Source organism: Gavia stellata, chromosome 1, assembly GCF_030936135.1.
Source record: "Gavia stellata isolate bGavSte3 chromosome 1, bGavSte3.hap2, whole genome shotgun sequence".
NCBI lineage: Eukaryota > Metazoa > Chordata > Aves > Gaviiformes > Gaviidae > Gavia > Gavia stellata.
This window is the reverse complement of record NC_082594.1, coordinates 115163586-115183440: the sequence shown is the minus strand read 5'-3', so window position 1 is coordinate 115183440 and position 19855 is coordinate 115163586. Positions and strand designations below refer to the sequence as shown.

The 19855-nt window shown below is 38.3% G+C and overlaps 1 protein-coding gene across 1 annotated transcript in view; it reads right to left on the bottom strand.

Annotated features, from left to right (window-relative positions):
• Window positions 1-19855, bottom strand: part of CADM2 (cell adhesion molecule 2) — a gene marked incomplete at its 5' end in the record, with an annotated part of 228658 nt that overhangs the window by 179481 nt on the left and 29322 nt on the right. The gene's annotated exons all lie outside the window — the stretch shown is intronic.

The following is a 19855-nucleotide window of genomic DNA, read 5'->3' as shown; positions in this document are numbered from 1 at the left end:
ATTAATTTATTCAAGGATACAATGCAAAAGAAAGACAATCCAATAGTCTAAATCAAATCTATCCTTCTTTCTCTCCTTCCTTTTATACCGGTTCTATTAATACAAAAAACACTTAAGGGTAGGTAGAACTACTAGCATAAGAAGTATAATACCAAGATTGACACTCAAGTGGGATGTGTCAGAACTGAAAAAACTCTCTACAGGAATGAACAAACTCATAGACATGTCAAGTACATCAAGGAAATTATATATATAATATCTACTAATTATACCAATATGGAATCACAAATCCAGCATAAAACCTTCACAGAAACATCCTGTTTTAGTGGCTCTCAACAGAGTTGTTCCCAGCTAAGTTAAACTGAGGCATGCCTTCTATATGGAAGGCATGATAGTATAGAAGTCTATTATCTAGCACACAGGTTTTCAGACGACCAGAGTAAGGAATTACTAAATAAAAGGTTAACAACTGAACTTCTATCTGACCTGCTGATATTGCCAAAAATGTATTTCTAGCCAGGTTTTGATAGGGGCCCATTTCCTTATGAAAATAATTTTGATGGCCTTAGGCCTGGTACATAAGCATCTATGTCACTGAAACCACTAGTAGTCTAACACTCTCCACTGTCTTCGTTTAAAATAAGTAAGTAGGTAAATAAATAAATAAAGGATTTCCATCAAAATGCAAATCTGAATAACTGGTATAATTTTTTTTATAAATATCGACTTCCTGCAGATGTCTAAGGATCAAAATTTACTAGGTACTGATATTTAGTATAAGAGGGTATTTACTATCAACAGGGTAACAGATATAGTAAATAAAAAATAAGGAATATTGAAAACACCGTGGCTAATTTAAATGCTGCAAACAATAAATGCCAAGATTCTCATGACATCCTCTGTATCTGACACTTCATTAATCAAACCCTGCTTCTTGAAAACCACACGTTGAGAAATACTTGATGAGTGAAAAATCATAAACAAGGATGGAAAAAAAAAGAAAACAGAAAAGATTTGTCATTTCCTTCCATTTCTCCTCTTTCAATTCCAATGTGTCAAGGAACCTCAAGATATTGCATAAATTGCTTATCGCTTAAATTAGAATTTTAAAAATCCAGAAAAATGCACATAGCCTGTTATTACTTCCACTAAATTACAGGCATCTTACCAAAGAAATAACCTTCTAAAGTATGAGTTGTGGATAAGAGGCTATGTAGGCTACAACATTTTTTGCATACAGGAAGCATTAAACAGAACCTAGTGCCAGAGATTAGCACAGTGAAATCTGTCATTTACATTAAAGACTAGAAATAGAATATAGTTTAATAAAGAACTGCTGTAATGATTTAGGACCCTATTAACATGATTTGGGAGATGTCCCCAGCATTACCCTATATTCTCTTTCTGCTATTATAGTTCTTATCATGAAGGCGTCAGTGTATATGCAGTCTATCATTTGCTAATGATTGTCAAGTTACAGACTTGTTTGACCAGAAGAGTGGTTAGTAGGTAAACTTTTCTGATCAACCATTTAAATGGAAACTGTAGATGCCATGATCTGAAAGAGGTCAGAAGAACTTTCTTTTCTCTGCCCACTCTACTGCGTGCTGATGTTTTGGAAACAAGAATTAATCCAGGATATAAAAGTGAAACCACAGCATTCATCCTATCCCTTACCAATACAGAAGCTGTGTGGATCTGGAGAAAATACACATAGCTTCTTAGGAAGCTTGGAGCGGAGAAAGAAGTACAGAGAAAATGAGCCATTTAATCTGGAAACTAGCACAACTGGAAAGAAGAGAACCTGTGCAGAACAGAGAAAAAGAGACAAAGCAGGACCAAAAGAATGGATACTGCACACCTCTTAATGAAGACCAAAATTATTAGTAATTGATGGGAGAACTAAGACAAAGAAACATTTATGAAATTTACTTTATTGTTTGTATCAGCATCCAACCTGGGTTATTGAAGTAGGAACTTTGGGGCTGGAAAGACTGGAAAATGTTGTAAAAGCCTGTACCAGATTGATGAACATTATAGAAAGCATCAACATTGTACTATTTAACACAGCCTTGTAAGTGTCAAAGAAGTGGTTTTATGCCACTAAAGGTTAGATCTGGTCCTGGGGGGCCTGACAGTATTTTGGGGGAGAGGCCTCCTTTCTGTTAAATAGGTAGGTAGCGTGTGCCCAGGAAGCATGCCACCAAAGCTGCTAGCCTGAGCAAATGCTCAGTGTGATGGAGAACCCAGGCCATTGGTGAGGCAGACAAGGTGTTCTCAGCCAGTTCTAGGTGCCATCATTGAGCTGCGGGGGCAGCAGGCTCCAGCTGCAGCACAGAGACCCACAGCTGGAGGCCACTGACTGGAATCACAACATCATGCCCTGAGGTACTTGCTTTGTAAAACACCCTCACACCTGGGATAACTTACCACCACTGCAAAAAAGCATTCATACTCCCAGCGTTGAGTACGCTGGTTCTGATCCATGTGAATGGTCCTATTAATTCAAGAATACTTGGTGATGAGCCTTCAATAAGAAGGCAAGCCTAAAGACCCGGCCAGATTGAGTCCAGCATGTTAAAAGAAACACAGTTTTCATCATCATTTCAACAACTGGATGCTACCACTGTGGTTCTCTAGTATGAACGGTTCTTAATATAATTATTAAACATTCTTGCCTTAATTTCTTCTTTAACTCTGGGAGCAGAGATTGAACAAGACAATGTCCTCTAACAAAAGCATTCTGCCTTGACTTAAGAAGTCTAGTAATGCAAAACTTAGTGGCACCTTTGGTAACTTATTTCAGAGAGCAATGGTCATCACTGTTTAAACAAGCAAACAGGATTTTATTCCTAGTCTGACTTTGTCTCACTGCAGCACCTAGCATGCACTGGCTCTTGTTATATCTTTTTCCCTGCTCTGAAAAGCCCTCTATTATAAAATTTCTCTTTCTTTTGTAGGTACTTAGAGACTGTGAGCATATCACCCATTAACCTTCTCTTTGATAATCTAAATAAATTGAGCTCCTAAGTCTTTCTGTAGAAACCGTATTTTTCTAATCCTTTAATTAGTCTGTGTCTCTTCTCTGTGCCCTCTTCAATTTGCCACCTTTTTTCTGAAGTGTGGAGCCTAGACCTGGAAACCCCATTGTAGCAGTCACACAAGGAAAAAATACAAAGGTGATACCACTTCTCTACCAACACTTCGTATTCTTGTTTGCACACCTAAATGAGTTCTCTTGGCCAAAGGGTCAGATAGGGACCAAGTTTGACTACCATGATGCCAGTGACTTTTCTCAGACACCGCTCCAAAGACAATCCCCCATCCCAGTTCTCCTCCTGCAGCTCTTAGATGTACATCCCTATGTTTCACTGCGCTGAAACATATGTTTCTTTGAGCCCAGTGACCTGTGCTCTTCATTATTTCATATATCCACAGTCTTTGTGGCATCTGCAAACACTGCTGGCAACAATTGTGTTTCCCAGGGTGTTTCTAAAAACGAACTCTGAAAACCATCTAAGCAGTACAGTACAACTGCTTTTCCCAAGCAGACAACTGCACAGAAACATGACTGTTCAATGGCAAGTTCTTGTTTATCATTACATTTTCACCCTGTTGCACACGTTGTTCAAATCACATGTATCTTCTGGTTTGTGCATATATACTGTTAACCAACACTTCTATACTCATGCTACAAATGATTTGACATAATTTCTATTCTCCCTACCTAAACATAGCTTCATTCTTCGGGTATAAGCCCTGGTAATAAAAGAGTTAATTCTAAATACATAAAAGTCTTCATTTGTGGAATTTTTTTTCTATTTGATGCACAAATTTTGGACACCATCAAGAAGTAAAGTAAAAAAGAGTGTATTTCCAAGAAATTTAAGACAACTTCCAGATTTTAGTAAAGAATCTAAGTCCACCTAAATCTCTTCAATTTCTGAATTGGACTTACCAATGTCACAAATACAAAAATTCTTGCATCGTACTTAATTTATCTTGTTGATAATGTGATGGTGGCAGTAACAAAACTGCACTCATAGCAATAGCAAACAATACTGACCTAAATTATTCTTTACTCCAGCAAAACTCCTACATGGTCAGTATGCGTGAGCAGAAAGGAATAAAGAATATAGCATATGACTTAATAATAATTAATTATAAGTTAAATTTCAACATCCAGTGGAAAACCTCTAAGCACTTCCTGCACTGATGAGCAGTGCATTAAGCACTTCCCAGATCCATCACCTTTTCATCTGCACTATGCTAGCTGAACAAACCAAGATGTTTTATTTGCCTCTCACCGGGTGGCCCCTCCATTCCCAGAACAACTTGGCAGCCCTTCTCTTCCTTGAACATGAGCAGCCAGGATGCTACACTCCAATCCAGAAATCTTAGCAGTACATTATACAATAGCAGTAGTAATTCCTTCTTTCAGGTTGCAGGTATGGAAAAGTGGCCCAAATTTGGTACTTGTACTAAGGGCAGATTCTGAGACTTGCTTTAGGACATGTACCAGAAGAAGAACTATCATATGGGATTACATCATGATGATGGGACACTGGGCTTACAAAGGCTAAAGCTCTCTTGAAAGTATGCACCCACATGCACTCCAGGCTTTTGCTGCCTGTCAGCTCTTAGAGAACGCAGAAAAAAGCACGAGGCTGATCAACACCAGGAATATGGGAATTATCCCTGTTTAGCTGAAGAAACAGAAGGTAGGAGTATAAGATTGGGGGCTAAGAAGTTAAGATGGGGCAGGGGAGGGGGACAAAAGTTCTATCTTTCACATGAATTTTAATTTGTACCAAAGAGAAATCCCCCCTCAAATGCTACTTAGTAAGTATTAAAAGGCCATTTTATTTTGATAAACATACAGAAAATGCAGGACATGCAAATAATAAATACTCTTCTGAACACAGCTTTTTAGATAAGTTCTGTGCAATTTACTTCCTACTTTACTATTGACTGAGGTAACTGACAGGTATGATTGAGATAATGAACGTGACTTGGATCGTCACTGTCCTACAGACAGGGCTACCCATCCAGCTTGCTTGCTTTCTTCAGAAGAAATGGTTGGCAATCACACCTCTACCCTCCACTGGCAGGTCAGGTCAATCAGACTCATATATATCCACTACAGTATATGCAATTACGTTCTGTTCCGCAATCAAACCTTGAGGCAAACCAAACAATTTTACTGTATGTCTGGAGTATACTAACAAAGAAAGAATGAAAAAAAAAGTACTGATGGTCCACATTACAATTCCCTTGTGTCTGAAGAGGAAGCAAGAAGTTTCACTGGAAAACACTACAAGGTTATACAAAGTTAAATTACAATAAGCAAAGAAGCTATTGCAAAAAGAAGGTGGCATCTAGATATTACTGTCACCATGCTGTATCCTGGTCCCTCTGCTCATTTTAGGGAGCTTTGTTAGCAAAATTATTTCAGCTATTCTGCCTAGATGGGGCTATAGTTAAGTATATTCTATCACAGGTTGTTTTTGCGATGCTTTCTGGAGGACCAATGCTGCTTTCCAGTAGAATTGACAGGCTCATATCTCATTAGCCACAAGCTGTTTTCAGTCAAGAAAGGCTTTTTTTTTTCTTTTTCACCCAGAAATCATGGCTCAACTGCTTTTACAGATTTTAAAACCTATTTTTATCTCAGTATGAGACAAGACTATGCAGAATAATTATCATTATTTGGTCCAGTTTGGAAACATTCATCTTGTGAGTTCATCTCATGTTTGTTTATGTTTGGGGTGTTGGTTTTTTTTTTTTTTTTACTTCTTGCAATCAGAATGAAAGCTCTTTAATGAGTTGAAAACTTTCATTTGATGCTTAGGTTACATAGTCTAATCAATTTACCAGGGTAATTATAAATGTGACTTGGTGGCTGTAAGCACCGAGAAAACATAACCCTCTCTTTACTTTTGTTTCTGTACAGGTCTGGGTTTGTAGGAAACAGTTACATTATAAATTAAGAGAGTTTCACAGTATCAGTACAGCAAGCTTTGCCTATTCATGTCACTGTGTATCAGAAAGCCATAAAAAGAAATGGGTGTGGAAAGAGGGGAGGGACTGGACAAGAGGTGAAAGCCGTGAGTTAGCAATCTTTTGGCACATCAGCTCCACCTTCTTCTGCAAGCCTGGCTGCCCAGCATCCCTATGAGGTAAATGAAGTTATCAGCATATGCAAGGGAAAGAATAGAGCCCATAGTTCTATTCATTCTCACACAGAAAGCCTGTAGCAGAGTTTAAATAAGAAAAACATTCATCCTCTTCAGTCTTGCACGGAACCACAAAGCTATGGGCTTTTTATTTGACCCCTTTACAGTATGCTGTCAGTCAAAATCAGAGCGCATAAAACTGCAAAAACTGCAAAACTGTGTGAGAGGAAAGAAAAAAAAAAATCTTGAGCAAATTAGTATTCCAATCGGTCAGATTTTTTTATATTGACTTCAATAGGACCAGGTCCTAAAAGAAAAAAATACAGAGTAAATATTTGGGTGAGGAGGCAAGCAACTTAATGCTTCGAATAGCAGCCTGCATCTGTAGGGAGAATACATTAATTTTGGCTTTCCTTCTTACTAAAGGAACTAAAACATTAGAAACAAAAGCCAGTATGATGAAACATCTAAATATACTGAATCAGTTTCCTGTCTTTTGCTGTTAATTTATAGATGAAATAATGCAAACATCTCTCCAAGGAGATGAAGTGTTATTAGGTTGTCTTTATCTAATTTAAAGAAAAATGATACTGTGAACTGCATTTCAGCGGGCATAAACTGAGGTCTGCATTACTGTGCAACTAGTGTTTTCTCTAACTTTTCAATAGGAATTAATCCCTTTCTCTATTTTTTCAGCACAGATACCATATAGAAATTTTGAAGAAGGAAACTACAGAAAAAGTTGTTGGTCCTATCATTTTATTTAATTTCTAAGAACAGTCTTGAGAGTGTGGTAAAATACTGACTACAGATTAAAGAAGATTTAACTCTCAATACATAACTACCTGCTTTGCTTTATTCTAAAAGACAAGACGATAATGTAGCCTGCATGCTAAACTGCATTCATACAGCATTTTCAAAGAAAGATAAATTTGCCTGAGCATAATTTGATACACAAATAGTCTTTGACTGGGTCGACTGGCCTTTCCTAAGTTGCTGACTCAAATCGCAATAATTTAGTCCCATATCTTGACAGCATACACTTTTTAGAGTTGATCTCCAGAGAGAATGTCCTGTAAATTGTTTGCTCACTGAAGAAACATTGTTTAAAAAAGAAAACAAAGGAAAGAAAAAATGTGCTCCGGTAACTGTTACAGGCTCCAGTAACAAAACCACTTGCAGAGAAAATTTGAGTTAATGAGAACACTGCAGAAACTTTCTACAGAATGACAGAGTTTTAGGAAAGAGATAAGAAATAACTCAGAAAATAACTTTTACCTGCAAACTGTGCACTCAAAGTTGCTGGACTTCTAAAAATGTTTCAGGTATTACTAAAATAATCCAAAGGACAAGAGTACACTGGTACAGCCACTGATTTCAGACTATAGAATTTATGTTAGACAGCAACAATAGAGGAGGAAGCCTTTGTTCCTTTCTTCAGTCCCTGTGTTTCAGGTGTATGTTTCTAAAACAGCATTCTAACTCAAGATATAATTGATTCGGACTATATTTCAGTTAAAATGATTGCAGATATAAATTTGAGAAAATTGCATATTGAAGTACAATTATTCCATAAAGATAAAAAAGAAAAAGTGAGAGAGAGAGAATGGAGTAAAAAGTATGCGCAAACAGTGCTAATTCCTAGGAACCTTGCATAAATGGCTATTTTTTACTCTTTTCAGACTATCACCATGGTATTATTTGCTTGTGAATGGAGAAGAGTATCCAGTGATTTTACTTACTAATTTAGAAAGGGGGAAAAGGCATTCCCTTCCACCACTCTAAATTCCTGATGGAAGTTACAAACCCAAAAATAATTAAAGTGAACTTCATTCTCCCACAACTGTGATAACAGACTGCTGAATTTTCTGTTTCTCGTGAGTGCAAATACAGTTTAGAGCTTTCTGTCACTTTTCACTTTAAATCGCTATGTTCAGTTCTTGGCACCTCAACAAACTCTAAAGCCCTTTTTCTCTAAAAGCAGGAAGATACCCAGTTCTACAATGAAGAATAAGGAATTGGGCACTTTAATTTCTTTGAGGATCTGGGCCTCATTGTCACCACATTTTCATTCCTAATCTCTAAAATGAGAATAATGGCTTTTTCTTACTTCTCCAAGAAGAAAATGCACAAAAAAAGTTACACAGAATCCAGATAATAGGGTAATGGAAGAAATATATGAAGCTATGGCGGAGACAAATATACATACACGTACAACCCTATCAAATCTACCTCTTGCTACAAGTTAGAACATACCATGTGCTTTCTTCTACCCCAAATTCAAGCATTTCCTCAAACTAACTGGTACTTCTTGCAGTTAACACAACCAAAAAAAGTAAGGTAGATCACCTCTCATAAAAGTCAGTCTAGAACCTCCATTGGTTTAAGTCGGTATCAGGCACTATCAACTTCGTATCAGTTATGTACTTGGCCATTCGTGCTACTGAAAGTACTTTCTGTTACGATTACTAATTCTCTGTTCAATTTTCTCGTCTGACCAACAAATAAAATGAAGTTCTGGACATGTCATCTTAAAACAAAATTAAAGAGCTGTAAACACATGACTTACCAGACTTTTAAGGACTGACCATCAACCACACCAAACAGGGTTCTGGGAGGTCCACAAGTGGCAGTAGACCCCAGGGCTTTGACTCTGCCTTTGCATGAATGTGCGCTACTGGTTAGAGGCAGGTTTAGGACAAAGATGAATTTATAATAGAACTGAAGAAAGGGCTCTGAGTTGTTCCAAAATGGAAGAATATTTAGGGGGTTTAAGGACAAAGTGAAATTCATATTTGAAAGTGTAAAGCATGTCAACAAAAACAAGGTAAGATCATTTCCAATAGAAATATACATAATACTCCAGCAATATTAGCCCATCTCAAAAACATTCACTTTTGCAGAGAATAAAGCTCCTATCTCACACAGAATCACTAAGGTTGGAAAAGACCTGTAAGATCATCAAGTCCAACCATCAACCCAACACCACCATGCCCACTAAACCATGTCCCACAATGCCACGTTCACACGTTCCTTGAACACCTCCAGTGATGGTGACACCACCAAATCCCTGGGCAGCGTATTCCAGTGTCTCACCACTCTCTCAATAAAGAAATTTTTCCCAATATCCAGCCTGAACCTCCCCTGCTGCAACTTGAGGCCATTTCCTCTTGCCCTATCACTCGTCACTTGGGAGAAGAGACCAACACCCACCTCTCTGCAACCCCCTTTCAAGGTAATTGTAGAGAGTGATGAGGTCTCCCCTCAGCCTCCTCTTCTCCAGGCTAAACAACCCCAGTTCCCTCAGCCGCTCCTCATAAGACTTGTGCTCCAGACCCTTCACCAGCTTTGTCGCCATTCTCTGGACACACTCCAGCACCTCAATGTCCTTCTTGTAGTGAGGGGCCCAAAACTGAACACAGGATTCGAGGTGCGGCCTCACCAGGGCCGAGTACAGGGGGACAATCACTTCCCTAGTCCTGCTGGCCACACCATTTCTGATACAGGCCAGGATGCCGTTGGCCACCTTGGCCACCTGGGCACACTGCTGGCTCATCTTCAGCTGGCTGTCAATCAACACCCCCAGGTCCTTTTCTGTGGGGCAACTTTCCAGCCGCTCCTCCCCAAGCCTGTAGCATTGCATGGGGTTGTTGTGACCCAAGTGCAGGACCCGGCACTTGGCCTTGTTGAACCTCATCCAATTGGCCTCAGCCTATCGATCCAGCCTGTCCAGATCCCTCTGCAGAGCCTTCCGACCCTCCAGCAGATCAACACTCCCACCCAATTTGGTGTCATCTGCAAACTTTCTGAGGAAGCACTCAATTCCCTCATCCAGATCATTGATAAATACATTGAACAAGAGCAGTCCCAAAACTGAGCCCTGGGGGACTCCGCTTGTGACCGGCCACCAACTGGATTTGACTCCATTCACCACGACTCTCTGGGCTCGGCCGTCCATCTCATCCTTACCCGCAAGCATTCAACCTTGTCGTCACAGTCATTGAGCTCTATACAATCAAAACACTCCCTAAGGTAGGTCTTCCCCCAAAAAACATCATACAGGTAAAACAGTAGCCAGTCAGCCTATACTGCTTCTATTGCATAGAATGTCAGAATAGTTTGGGTTGGAAGGGACCTTTCAAGATCATCTAGTCCAAGCCCCCCTCCCACCCCCCAAAATGAGCAGGGACATCTTCAACTACATCAGGTAACTCAGAGCCCTGTCCAACCTGACCTTGAACACTTCCAGGGTTGGGACATCCATAACTTCTCTAGGCAACCTGTTCCAGTGTTTTACCACCCTCATTGTAAAAAATTTCTTCCTTGTATCTAGCCTAAATCTACCCTCTTTTAGTTTAAAACCATTACCCTCATCCCTGCTAAAAAGTTTGTCTCCATCTTTCTTATAGGCCCCTTTTAAGTACTGAAAGGCTGCAATAAGGTCTCCCCAGAGCCTTCTCTTCTCCAGGCTGAACAACCCCAACTCTCTCAGTCTGTCCTCAAAGGAGAGGTGTTCCATACCTCTGATCATTTTTGTGGCCCTCCTCTGGGCCCGCTCCAATAGGTCCCTGTCTTTCCTGTGCTGAGGACTCCAGAGCTGAACACAGTACTCCAGGTCGAGTCTCACCAGAACAGAGTAGAGGGGGAGAATCACTTCCCTCGACCTGCTGGTCACGATTCTTTTGATGCAGCCCATGATACAGTTGGCCTTCTGAGCTGCAAGCACATATTGCCGGGTCACATCTAGCTTTTTATCCACCAGTACGCCCAAATCCTTCTCGGCAGGGCTGCTCTCAATCAATTCATTCCCCAGCCTGTATTGATATTGGGGGTTGCCCCAACCCACATGCAGGACCTTGCACTTGGCCGTATTGCACCTCATGAGGTCCACGTGGGCCCATTTCTTGAGCTTGCCCAGGTCCCTCTGGTTGGTTTCCCGTCCATCAGGTGTGTCAACTGCACCACTCAGCTTGGTGTTGTCTGCAAACTTGTTGAGGGTGCACTCGATCTCACTGTCTATGTCATTGGTGAAGATATTAAACAGTATTGGTCCCAATACGGACCCCTGAGGGACACCAATTGTTACTGATCTCTATCTGGACATTGAGCCGTTCACCACTACCCTCTTGATGCGACCATGCAACCAATTCCTCATCCACCGAACAGTCCACCCATCCAATCCTTATCTCTCCAATTTAGAGAGAAGGATGTTGTGGGAGACCACGTCAAAGGCCTTACAGAAGTCCAGACAGATGACACCCGTAGCTCGTCCTTTCTCCACTGATGTAGTCACTCCATCATAGAAGGCCACTAGGTTGGTCAGGCAGGACTTGCCCTTGGTGAAGCCATGCTGGCTGTCTCGAATCACCTCCCTGTCCTATTTGCTATGTCAAAGTTTTGTGATTTAGTTCAGCATTAAGAGTGGTTAACACAATCAGTTCTCCAGACTGCTATCTTAATACTGTGATTTGGGGGCCTCAAAAATAGACCACCACACTGCAACATATAATCCAGAGGCAGCACTCTGCCTGAACACTGTTTTCTATCTTCTAATTAATTGCTTACCTACAATAAATAATAAGTTAAAAGTATGAAATACTCTGGTTTGGATACTCCTCTCCTTCACTGTGGAGTGTCTCCACAGAATAAGAGCCTGGTAAAAGGAATAATCAGCAAATCCAAGCAAAAGTTCTGACTCTAGTTACGTGCACACGAATCTGAACAGTTTACTCAAATGTCTACAAAAGGAAGAGAAGAACATAATGTTGCTGATTTTTCTAAGATGACTGTAACAAAACCAGGGTTGTCCGCATGAAGCATCTCATCAGTGAGCCAGCAATACTGTAGCATGTGTGCCAAAAAAGTTTTGACACCAATATCATTCTGATGTGCAACAGGACAATAGGAAAACTATCTGAGCCTAAACATCATGGGAAGACTTAGACCTACCTATATTGTTAACTAAAAAGTAAAGCATGCAGCTACATGTGCTATCTGACTTGCATTGTGAGTTCTTTGTATATGACAACAACTACCATGCAGATGTTTAGCAATGACAAAATATAATTTAAAATATACTGTCTGCGTAATTTGAATACAATGTATTAATAGAAATGATCCATTAGCAAGTACTTGTAACAGTTCTAAAACTGACTGCAGTGAAATGCAATCTAAAGAAAACATTTTTCACACATTTTCTGTTCTGTGTCCATGTGATAACTCATTGCAAGCCACAGATGTATGGCACTGTGATGGAATGACCCAGCCATTTACCTCCTTGAAGTCCACTGCACTTCAACAAGTGCAAAAAACCCCAACCAACCACCACCAACAACAAAGAAATTAAAAAAGAACACAAGTGTTCTGATGTACTCCAGCCCGGCACAGCATGGTTCTGCTTTGGGGAAATGGTCACAAGGCCTGAATGAATATTTTGTGTGAGAGATTTTCTTTTAGTTCTGTACACTCAACATATCCAGAAAATACTGATAAGCATCCAGAAGCTTACATATTTATTTGAATGTAATGCAAACCATGCCTACTCTTTAAAGTGCACGATTAACACAAGTTCTTTTTATTAAAAATAGCCCAAAACCAAAAATTCCTTAAAATGAGATCAATGTGGGTCTGTAGATACATATTTTAATACTCTTAACAACAAATCTTTCCAGTATCTAGAAAGTAAATACTATGAAAGGTGCACTGAAGTAATGCCCAAAGTTTATGGCAATACATTGATAATCCTCTTTCAAGCATGCTCCATCCAGAAGCAGTTTCACATGTAAATAAGTGGGGTGGGGAAGAATATGAAATTATCAACTACCATTCTGCAACAATTATAAATGGGGGAATCTAATACTTTCAAGGAAGGTATTCCTAGAAAGGTGACACAGACACGTAACCTCAAGAATGTCCAGAAAGTTCATTATTAAAAGGTCACAAAAGCACTTTATCTTCCTGGAATGCCATTTAGAAGGCTGATAACCAGATGAGCAGATATTTCTCTCTCCCCTTGCAACAAAAACAGTTGAAAGACAAACAGCTAAGAAATAAGAAAACTACAATCGTATTCAGAGATGTTCACAAGAAGACAAAATCACTCACCCAATCCTAGATTGAGGTATCAGCTTGGAGCAAGCGTTCTGACAAATTTTGCACGGGTACTTGGACCCTTTAGGATTAGTGTGAAGATTCAGCCCATCTAGGATAAAGCAGGCTTTGGGGTTGAGGATTTTTTGTTTCTTTGGGGTGGTTTTTTTTTGTTTGTTTGTTTGTTTTATTTTTGTTTTTAAATAGGAAGGGAGGAAAACTAGTTTGCTGTGTCATTTTGTATAAGTTGTTCCTCCAGAACTGAGAATTACAAATATTCACATACAGAACTTCAATATGGAGCACATGGCAAACAACAGCTAATGTACCAAAGCACTAAATAAATCCTTTCCATAGACTTCCTAAATCAGATCCACAGGTTTTCTCTTTAATCCTGTATGTTTCACCTTTTCTGTGAATTAAGAATTTGTGTAAGCTATTAAGTGTTAACAGCTGTCACTGCCTGGTCAAACTGTGCACTGGACATTTGCAACCGTTGCTGGATTCTACATGCTAAACTCATGTTACTTATGATTCCTTACAACTTGGTAGTGCTTAGCATTGGCTCAGGTGAGTGTCTCTCCACAGGCTACATGTATTACCCCTTCATTCAAGTCAGATACCCAACTGATCTGCTTGCAGAACCTGTGCTGACCTCACAGATACTTCATTAGCATAACAATAGCTTTTTCCACAACTCTACCCTGTTTAAATCTTGGCTTGAAATACTCTGGGGATATATAATAGCATATAATCTTAATATTGAGTGAAGATATTTTGGAAAATAGTAAATTTTTTGGAAAAATGTAATGTTTAAGAAAGACTGAAATTACTAGAAATTCAGAAATAATTGAGAAAATAATTTTGGCTAGAGGAAAAGTAGAGATGGACTGAAAACATTAGAAATATTAATTTTTCCTTAAGTGTTAAAAGTAATCCATTTTTGTTCAAAAAAATCCAAATACTATGTTTTTAATTTTTCTAAATTAAACATTCCACCGAGAATTACACAACCAAGAAAAAAATGGAATTAAATCGGTAGATTTGATTAACTTTTTTTTCTCCTCATTTTGCCACAACCCCTTTCTTCATTGCTCCCATCACGAAACATTTCAAATCTATTGGAAAAAATGCTCTCTCAGGCTTTCCAGCTATTGAGTCATCATAAAAGAAAATATTCTTGCATCTCTCCAGAAATACACTTTTCCTTCATCCTTAAAATAGATAATGAAGTCCAACATGCAGGTAACCCATCTGGCAAGGATGTTATTTTTGTTTGTCTGTTTATCTATGTTCTCTGTTCAATCACTCTTTTCATCTGAGAACACCACAATCAAGGTTTAAAATCCTTCCACTTTTATCTTTGTCTCCCCACCTTCTGAAATTTTATCCAAGAGAGATGTTAAAAGACAGCAGAAGAGGCAGCTATGCAAGTCAGCTCCAAGTAGTGCTGTTTTTTGAACATTTGTAACCTCAAAGAGTATTCAGGAATCCTCAAACTGCACCATCACGGAACTGCTTAGTTTCATTTACAAATACCCCTGGCTAAAGCTCGCTCAACACTATAAACCTGTGTTTAAACAGAAGCTGGAATTTTTCACTGTACCAAACAGTTGAGCAAAAGTGAAAATGAAAACTGTTCTGGGTTTGCCTTACTACGTGCTCACACACTAGCTTTTATTCTTGTTAAAATATAGAAGTAAATGTGTATCTTTTACATTTTTACACATATATACACAAACGTGAGGGGGGATGAAGAACAACAGTGATATATCTGTCAATAAACCCCCACTTTTTTCTGTGAATTTAACTTCTTTCTCCTTCAGACTGTATATTAATTAGAATAGAACAGTGTATCTAAACACTGATCTTACTGCCTCTGGTTTGGAAACAAATCTGAACAATAATCACCTGTCATTGCACTGGTACATTAAGTAAATCCTTGCTACCTGGACTTCAACACTTTCAGTGATCTGTTCAGTTTGCTTCAGATCATATGCAATCTTCAAAGGTAAATGAAGAAAAAGTAAAGGTAAAAAAAAACAGATTTTGATCAGAGACACTATATGTGGTTTTACACTTATCTACTCTGATTGCTAGTGTTTTTCAGTGAAATGCTTTGCAGTTGTAAATAGTCCTGATTAAAATATCCTAGTGGTAAATGGGGATCAAGTTAGATACTTGAGTTCTCTCAGTGTAACACAATATGGACAAATTAAACACACTTTCAAATAAAACCCCTTTAATAAAAAATATATTTACTGTAAAAACTATTGTGAAGGGGGGTGTGTGTGTGTGTGTGTGTTAAAAGGCAGTACTGTCTTAAAGGTGGGAAATATCGTGCCTGCAGATGGTTTTGATCTGAAAAGGCACTCCCTTAATGACTCTGTGTTGATCAATACATAGACACATCCAGCCAACTGGGAACATTCCCTGAAGAAAGCAGTTCTGATTCTCACAGGGCAAAAGACTGAATGATTAATAAAAGGTTTTCCACTTGTGATCATCTGTATGTTCACAAAGTTTTCATTACTGGTGATTTTACTCGCCATGTCAATATTTACCTTCTTTGATGTTTGACTCTTTTTGTAGTACAGAGGTGATCTCTGAAACACAGCTCTGCTTAAGCAAATGAAAGTTCCAATAAAAAACAAGTTTCAAAACTGACTTAGTATTTGATTTTTTCCCTCTTTCAGTTTACACTATAAAATAACACCTGCAATTCCAAGAGACGATGATCGCTATATATGGTTCTAGTAGCCCTTTTGAGCCTAAGTAGCACCAAACGATAAAAACCAAAATTACTTAGGCCAGACTACACTTTCAGGCACCATAATCCAGGCTTGAAATAAAGAGATGAAAGGCAGTTTACACCAAATGAGGATGTATATTCTCCTCTGTTCTCTACCCTCATTGCTCTTTTTCTCTGTTGTGTGGCCTGACACAGAATGGCCGATTCCCTTCCAACAACCATGTACACACGTATTTCAGAAAGCCAGAGGAGGCTTCTTCTGGTCCAAGCTTCTGAGTAAAGAGAATATTTTCTCAGGTGACTGCTTTTTGTCAAGTTTCATCTGGAAACCTACGTGACTCGCTCCTATTAGCAGGTATTAGAAGATCAGGATTACATCGTGCTATTTTTTCATGTACCTCTTCCCTAATGAGTCTTGCACTCTGATCAGTTGTAGATGTGGCTCTAATTTTGTGCAGTTTAAATATCACTTTATATAAAACTACACAAGACTTTGGTGTACTTTGAAATAAAATCACTTACTCTACTGACTTTCTTTTTTCCTCCCTATGGTCTATGAAATATCTATTGATATGGCAGTGCTGATCTGCAGCAGTTCTCCCTGCTGACTTAGGCCAGCAAGCTGCTCATGAATCTAGCAGATGTTTCAGTTGTCTAGGCCAATGGAAACCTTATGGACCCTTTTTTCTTCATCTCCTCCCAGGAGCAAATGTTAGTACAGCAGATATCTGGACATGTGCCATGTAGCAACAGAAACAGGAAAAAGCTGCTGTGGCTTCGCTAAGCATGGTGCTGTATACTGATCGTATTTTTTTCCAGTCCTCTCTAAGAGGGTTATTTACAAATGCCACACTCCTCGTATAGAGTCAAACATTAAATATGTTTTTTAAGGGTATCCGTAGACTTACCCTGTTGTGCTATTGAACCTTAGATTAATAAACAGATGTAAATCAGAAAGATACATTCATGTATTCGACTTCTTTTTCCCTGCCTATACAAATTTAGAAGCGCCTAAATGCAAGTTGCATTTAGCATGTGTCCCTAGTAGATTGTACGGACTGTCTCAAGGAAACTGTTGCGGGGATTTAAGTAGAAGAACAATTTAATTTTTTAAAATTTAATTTAAAATAGATTAATTAAAAGGAAATTATATACCCAAATTCTCTAGCTGCCCTCAAAAATAGCTATATGGAAAATAATTTTTTTATTATCACTTGACCTCGCTTTCACAGTAGATGGAAGGAACAGTCTTTTATTTAAAATCTCTAAGTTTTTATTCTAGAGTCTGTTTCTTTTTTTATTGTGACCTTTGGATCCCTTTTATTTGTGAGAATTTAACATGGGGTCTGTGATTTCCAATGGTCTATGAATAGAAAGCTTCAACCAAACATCGTATTTGTCTGAAATTCTTGTCCTTACTGTTCTTAAAGGTAATGAGTTGGTATAACAAAAGGAATCAGCAGAAAAACATTTTCCAAATTTCTTCACTTTATGTATTCATGAGATGTATTTTTAGATACAGGCATTCATTAATCCTCTCTCATGAGTCAGTTAAATTCTAACTCCCTGGAAAGCACAAAAAGGGACAGGATGGGTATACATTGTGAAGCCAATGGCAGAACTAGGAACTCAGAACTGACTTCTGAATTTCTGCAAGAGGCAGTAAAATGTTACCATTAGCTTCATTATCACCTGGATGGAAATCTTTTGCCTCTTTTTAACCAAAAAAGCCTATTACATGTCAATAGGCCAACAGAATAACTTTATTAATCAATTATTTTCAATTAGGAAAAACTGCAAATTTCTTAGGAAATAATTCCAACTCCTCACAACAACAGGAATGTCAATGCAACAATGTAAATTTTCTGTCTTCCTTAAAATCATATTTTGGTATGTCCTCTTGCACAAAGAATCCCTTATGGATCTGGGATAAGATTCACAGTTTAATTTGATTTCTTGCCTTTTGAATGCAGTTGATTTATCAGCTCCATATAAACATTGATATTTTACAGCTAAGTTCTACTTAAAAATTTATAATTTTTTATTAAAAAAAGGTAAACGTAGGAGCTACAAAAGTTGTATTATTGCTTTAGTATAGAAAAGTTTTAGTGAATTTTCCAACATGCGAAACACAAGGGCTCTCTACAAGAACAATTTTTTTTTTAAATCTACTGAAATGTAAGAAATCAGCAAGTATATTGATATGTGCATTAAAGTAATTTTCTAGATCAGTGAATCCATGTCAGTAATGGTTGACTAGATTTCCTACTTGGCTGTAAGAATATTTTAGTTGAAGCCTTTTATTGTATAATTTACTGAATTATTCTAAAGGTTATTTGGTACCTAACAAAATGTTGACTTGAATGAGTTTCTTCTAGAAAAGAGAGAACAACGCTCATTCTGCACATTGTTGAGAAAATGTTTGCATGTGTCAAATATGCAGGATAGCCAAAAATTCTGTTATTGGTCACATTAACATTACCTTATTTCTTTCATTTTACATAATAAATTGATATAAATACAAGTTTTTTCAGGATTAAATCACAGCGCTATTTTCTCATGACCAAAAGGCAGGAATGCTAACATACACATCTTTAAAGCCCAGCAAGCGAAGTGGCTGTAGAGTGACCATATATGAGGAAAAAAAGTGCAGTGCAGTTGAAGGTTTGCTTGCTGAATGACAAGCATCTTTGGAACAAGCTTTAATCTTGCTAGTGTGGGCATCAGCAGCTCAGATGACATATCCACACATGGTTATTACCTTGAATCAGTGCCATGCCCACATGTCCATACAAAGATGAAACTCCGAGTTCACTAAGGGGTGTTATGAAGAGAGCCAGGAAGAAGAAAAATGATTCAGCAAGTGAGGATAAGCAGCCGCCCCTTTGTGGCTCATGAAATAAGAAGCAGCGACATTCATGAAAGGAACGTATGGGGCAAACACAGGTGTGCCATTTCCTTAATCACTCTAAAGGATGAATCATTTGGAAAACTAACAAAAATGCTGTTATGCAGTTAGGAAATGCAAAGAAAAGAAGAATTTCTCAATTGCATCTATTATTGTACAGTGCCAGGTTAGCAGCCTGGCAATTTGTGAGCTGCACAATCGCATGCAACATTTATGTGATTCTTCTTGTAGTCGGTTCTACCGAGTGTTTGTTAATTATATTAGTATTGAGTGTTGATGGGTTTTAGTCATAAGAAGAAAAGGCAAACAGAGCAAGCATGAATTAAAATGCCTTAAAATATACTACAAATTCATTTTTGAAAATGTAGGGGCTTGCCCATCCTCTGTAAAAAGAAAAATCTCCCACTTAGTAAAGACTTCCTTACCTGGCAGAGGAGGATATCTACTAAAATTCATAAAACTGCTTTATCAGCTTCAATATAGAGATTTTTTTTTTTAAATCTCAGCAGTTACCACAACTGGCCTAAACAGACACACACCTACATTAGGGAAATATAAATGCCAAAGACACCATTTGCGTATCAGGGGAGGGCAGGAGAGGGGAGGAGGAGACACAATGACTAACATCTGTTGCACAGATTGAGACAACTAGACTTCTTCCAGACAGCAGAGTGCGTTTCTCAGGTGAAGAAATGAAAGAGCAATACAGTGAATTCATGTGTTTCAAGGTGGAGTAATGCAAGTTAAACGTGAAGTTTTGAACTTCTGATTTTTAAAGTAAGTTTTCAAAATACATTGCATACAACCAGCTCTTGGCTTTAGATCTTCAGAATGTGCATAATCTTTTTAGTGACTTTCAATCACAGTATGTTCTATATCTGAGTAAAATAAGTAATTTTTTTCTAGCTGGTCTTGGTTTTTTTTAAGCCT